The following is a 6,114-nucleotide window of genomic DNA, read 5'->3' as shown; positions in this document are numbered from 1 at the left end:
GCAACTCGTCCTAGAAGAGCCTTTCTCTCTACTCTGCTTTATTTTTGTCCTTGACACATATCCCTAACTTACATACCATATATTTTACTAGTTTATTTAGCTTATTTTATTTTTACCACATTAGAGTGTTAGATTCCAAGGGCAGGGTTTTTGTTTCGTTTTTGTTCTTAAACTAATCTCTCCCTGGGTACTCAATACATATTGGTTGAATAAATAACATAATAAAATGATAAACAGGGTAAGGGTAACAGAGAGTGGAGATGCAGGCAGGAACCCCTAACAATAAATATCAGTAATATTAATCAACAATTGGCATTTTCTATGTCAAAAATTATTACTTCATATACAGAAAGAATTTGTATCCCCCTTGCTAAAATGGAATTACCCCATTGAAGTGACTTCATCTTCTAACCACTGTATCTATCTCTAGGTATAATATAAAATTTTCTCCCAAGAAAAGTCATAGACAAATCGTTTCTGAATGTTTGACATACATTGAACAGTAATAATTTTATCACCTTTCTCATTATCACCTTAAAATATTTATTAACTTTATATATTAAATCAGACTAAGCATTGTTTTAAAAAAGAGAGAATTTGTTTCTGCCCTCCTGGAGGTTCAAAATATAAACACAAATAGTTTATCTCCTCAAGTTGTAGAATGACATATTGCAAAAATGGAATGCACTGGTATATTTGTGAATGTGTGCCCATGTGTGTAGGTATATTTATTTTCCACAATGTATTCAAGACAGCATCATGCAATAGTACGTTATCATCATAAAACTAGTTGGGTTTGTACTTAACTCACAAAGAAAACTGTGTTAATTGTAGGCTCACACCAGTTTAACAGAAATCTGTCTTTATGAGCCCAGAAACAATGAATTGACTAAGACTTTCCCTTTCCCTTTTAGCTTTTCTCATCACTCAGATTATCCATTTCTTGATGAATATTAAGAAAAGAGTCTGTGGTTGTTCCAGAGTTTATTGATTTGGGTTGAGATGAATAGAGAATATCTCACGGATAGGAAGTTTTCTAGTTTATTCCAGATTGATCAGCCTGCTCAGTCACAAGTTGGCCTAAGACCCCGGATCAGAAAATAAAAGTATCTAAACCTAGTTTTCTCTTGATTCCTGCCCCCACTCCACCCCACCCCCACAACTGCCAAAATAAAGATGTATTTGAAATAACCTAACCTGCTGCAGCTTTGGCATTTGCTTTTTTGTTTCTTTCCCATCTCACTGAGGCTAAAATGCTGACATCCCTGGAAGGGGTGATCACAAGGGATGTGAATCTCTCAAAAAAATGCTAATAATTTGGTATACCTTCAAATTTGCAAAATCTACTTTTTTTACTTGTTTGTAGTTCTTGAGCATTTTTTCTTTTCTGTGAATTATCCACACTATACAATTATATTAGATATTATAAATAAATGTAAAACTTAATATATAATACCCAAAATGTCCAGGTTTTAATTTTAAAAGTTAGTTATCATACCAAGAACAAGGATGGTCTCAAGCTGAATAAATAAAGATAAGCAACAGATGGTACACCCAGATGATCAAGATATTATAATTATCTAACCAAGATTTTAAAGCAACCATTGTAAAAATGTTTCAACAAACAATTATAAACACACTTGCAACAAATGAAAAAACAAAAAGTTTCAACAAAAAATTAGAAAGGTTTAGAAAAGAAATAGAAGGTAAATGAATAACCAGATTTGGAAATTTTAGAGCTGAAAAACACAATACACAAAATTAAAATTTTAATCAATGGAATCAATAGCGTAACATAAGAAATAGAGGAGATAATTATTGATCTGGAAGATAAAGCAGTATAAATCATCCAATAGGAGCAACAGGGAGAAAACAAACAGAAGAAAAGGAACAGAGCTTCAAGGACCTGTGGAACTGTAACAAAAGACTTAACGTTCATGCCATCAAAGTCCTGAAAAGAAAGCAAGCAAAGGGTGGGCTGGAAAAGTGCTTAGAGAAATAATGGCTACTTTAATTGCTGAAAGCTTTTCAAATTTAGAAATACACATAAACCTACAGAGTCAAGAAGATAAGTGATCTTCAAACAATATAAACCAAAAGAAATGCACACCAAGACACACCATAATTAAATGTATGAAAACTAAAAGAAAAGCTTGTGAAAAAGCAAGAGAAAAATGTCACCTAACCTATAGAAAAAAAAAAGAATTCAAATAATTGTGAATTTATCATCAAACAACCATGGAGGCAAGTGGCAGTAATTTTCAAATGCTGAAAGAAAATAATTTTCAATCCAGAATCTTGTATCCAGCAAAAATATCTTTCAAAATAAAAGAGACATCAAGGCATTTGCAGATGAAGGTAAAATAAAAGATTTTTTTTCCAGAAGACCTAAACTAAAATAATGGCTAAAGTAAGTTCTCTAAACAGAAAGAAAATGGAAAAAAAATAGAACCTTGTAACATCAGGAAGAAAAAAAGAACAAATATGCAAGCAAAAATATGGGTAAACGCAGTAGATTGTTCTTGCCCTCTTGAGTTTTCTAAATGATGTTTAGCAATTGAAACAAAAACTAACTGTCTTATATGGTTTTAAATGGATGTGGTAGAAATATGTAATGAAATTCTATTATAAATGTGGGAGGGTAAAGGAACATGAAGGGAGGTAAGGATTTTGTACTTCTTTCAAAGTGATAAGATAATGACACCAATACACTGTGATAATTGTGTATATGTAATGTTATACCAATAGCAACCAATGCTATACAAAGAGAAACACCAAAAAATGCTATGTATTAATCAAATTGCATTCAACAGGATCTAACTGGGATTTGTAGAACATTCTACCTAACAATAGCACAAAACAGATTCTTTTCAAATTCCCAACTTGCATAATCAAGCAGACCATATTCTGGCCATAAAACCACAACATCTAGAAAATAACCAAAATTATAAAAACCTGAACAAATAGAAATTAATTGAAATTATACAGACTATGTTATCCAACCAAAAATGAATCAAATTAGAAACCAAAAACAGAACAGTAACATGAAAGTCACCAAACTCTTGGAAATTAAACAACACACTCCTAAATAATCCAAGGGTAAAACAGGAAGTCTTGAGGGAAATAAAAAAGTATATTGAAGTGAATGAAAATAAAAACGCAACATATCAAATTGTGTAGAACACAGCTAAAGTAGTGCCAAGAGGAGGCTTTATAGAAAAAAGGGGAAAAGTCTTAAATCAACTATCTAAGCTCTTATCTCAAGAACCTAGAAAAGGCAGAGCAAAATAACCCAAAGCAAGCAGAACTATGGAAATAATAAATAGAGGAGCTGAAATCAATGAAATTGAAAAGAAAAAAACAGAGAAAAAAAATGAAGCAAAGAATTGGTTGTTTGAAAAGATAAAGTTCAAGCAAGCTTCTAGCAAGACTGACATAAAAAAAGGGAGAAAATACAGACTACCAACATAAGGAATGCAACGGGGAATTATGCTATAGATCCTGTAGAAATAAACAGGATGGTAATGGAGTACCACAAACAAATCTACACATACACTTCACAAGTTATATAATGGACCAATTCCCCTGAAAAATACCCAAGCTACCACAACTCACCCAACATAAAATAGATCATTTGAATAGCCCTATTACTAAATTGAGTTTATAATTTTAAAACTCCCAAATAGAAGTCTCCATGTCCAATTTCACTGGGGATTGCTTATAAATGTTTATAGAAGAATTAACACCAATTCTATACAATCGCTTCAGAAAACAAAAGAGGAGGGAACACTTCCCAGTTCATTTTATAGAGCTAGCATTACCCCAATATGAAAATGAGACAAAAACAGAAAGGAAGAAAGAAATAAAACTAAGAACAATATCTCTCAAAAATATACATGTAAACATCCTTAACAAAGTATTAGCAAATAGAATTTAACAAAATATAAAAAGAATTATACACAAAAACCAAGTATAGCTTATATCAAGGATACAGGGCTGGTTCAATGTTCAAAAATCAGTTAATATAATCCATCATACTAAAAAACTAAAGAAGAAAGTCACATGATCATATCAATTGATGCAGTGAAAGCATTTGACAAAATTTAACATCCATCCATAATCAAAACTTTCAGAAAATAGGACTACAGGATAACTTTCTAAACTTGATAAAGAACACCCGCAATAACCTACAGCTAAGCTGAATTCTTTGTCTGTAAGACTGGGAAAAAAGCAAGGATGTCCACTCTCAGCACTCTTTTTAAACACAGTGCTAAAAGTTTTAGCCAATACAGTAAGACAAGAAAAGTAGATAAAAGGCATACATATCACAAGAAAGAAAACTGTTTCCATTTGCAGGTGATGTGACTACACAGAAAATTCCAAGGGCTCATGTCAGCAAGATAACTGACTAGAGGTTCCTACACTTATCCCCACGCACAAAAACAGACCAAAGCAATGAACAAACAACTACATTTTGACCAGAGCAACTAAAGGAGAGCTGTAGAGTCTTTAGATAATGGATGAGAGAAACTCTGTGGGGCAAAGAGACTCAGGATGGCCATATAGAGAAAGGAATAAAACATGCTGCCTCTGCCACTCTGTCGTACAGTCAGGATCAGCTCAGAACCACGAAGAACTTCTCTCTGTGGGAAAAAAGTAAGCAACAGGAACCCAGAAGCTCCCATTGCCACCACAGACCGCTGTAGTCTTTGATAGTGGAGAATCTTACAGTACTTACAGGCCTGACCCCAGTTTAGGAAGCTGCGTGGAGTTTATACAGCTGCATTACTCCATAGAAAGAGCCCACATTATTTCCCAAACCCCCAACGATGCAGTCTCCTACTAAGCAGCACCATCTTAAAACTGGAGCCATTATTAGAGTGTGCCTGCTCTGGGGGCAGTATATACATCACAGTGAGGTTTCAAGAGTCACCAAAATAGGAAAGCTGGAAACTTGAAATGCTTCAAGGTTTTCGTTAGAAAGATAAGAAACACCGACCCTGAGGATGCTGCCTCTTGCTTTGACAAAGCCCAGACAATGAGTCACATCAAGTAACATATGGCTTGGAAAAGGAAGGAAAAACACTGGAAGGCCAACGCTGTTTTTATCACTGCTACACAGAGCTGAAAGCAATGCTAGAACTGTGGGTTAAAAAGAAACTAGTCAAGTTCTTCAATGGATGAATGGCATATCTTTGCCATGCAATCCTACTCAGCAATGAAAATAAACTGACTATTGGCACATCCAACACCTTGGCTCAATCACAAGGTAATTGTGGTGACAGAGGAATGCCAGTCCAAAAAAGTTACATAGTGTGTAATTCCACTTATACTGAACTTATAAAATAACAAAATTATAGGAATGAAGAACATACTAGTTGCCAGGGGTTAAGGAGGCGGCAGAGGCAGAAGACAGCTGAGTGCAATTAGAAAATGGTGACAGGGAGGGCCCTCATGGTGACGGAAATGTTTTGTACCTTGACTGTGGAGATGGAACCGTGAATGTGTGAAAAATTGTACAACAGTGAACACACACACAGGACACCAACGAATGCAACCAAAACTGGAGAAGTCTAAGACAATATCAATATCAATATCCTGGATGTGAATCCACCTTTGCAAAATTATGACTGAGACAGTGAAAGAGATCTAACTTAGCTGACTCCATCTTGCTTCTAACCTCCAAGTTGTCCTTGTTCATTCCTGAGGGTAGGCTGAACTAACTTTGGGAGTAACTTAGTTTATAGTTTAAACAAAGACGGTAACAGCCCTTTCCCACAGCTGACCTCCTTCTTGCCTGGGGACTAGATTGCCTTTGTAGGATTAACATTAGCCACAAGATTAGAAATTATGGTTGAGGAGTCATGCAGCTGGAGGCTACAAGATTCTGACCCTCCGTGAACTGCTCCTAAGTGCCTGGGATATTTTGCAGACCCTGCACTTGATGGATCAGCTGGCCCCACTCAGATCAGTAAACCGACTCATCTGATATTGTGGCTCCCACCCAGGAAATGACTGAGCACACGAAGGTAGCTCTGACTCCCTATGATTTCATCTCTAACTACTCAGCACTCCTGGCTCACTGGCTTCCCCCCACCCACCAAGTTATCCTTA

At 35.4% G+C, this 6,114-nt stretch overlaps 1 long non-coding RNA gene across 1 annotated transcript in view; it reads right to left on the bottom strand.

The window, feature by feature from the left end:
- LOC129006870 (uncharacterized) overlaps positions 1–6,114 on the bottom strand; it is a 34,825-nt gene that overhangs the window by 15,090 nt on the left and 13,621 nt on the right. The gene's annotated exons all lie outside the window — the stretch shown is intronic.

Source organism: Pongo pygmaeus, chromosome 8, assembly GCF_028885625.2.
Source record: "Pongo pygmaeus isolate AG05252 chromosome 8, NHGRI_mPonPyg2-v2.0_pri, whole genome shotgun sequence".
Lineage (NCBI taxonomy): Eukaryota > Metazoa > Chordata > Mammalia > Primates > Hominidae > Pongo > Pongo pygmaeus.
The sequence above is the reverse complement of the archived record's forward strand: the minus strand, read 5'-3'. Positions and strand labels throughout refer to the sequence as shown.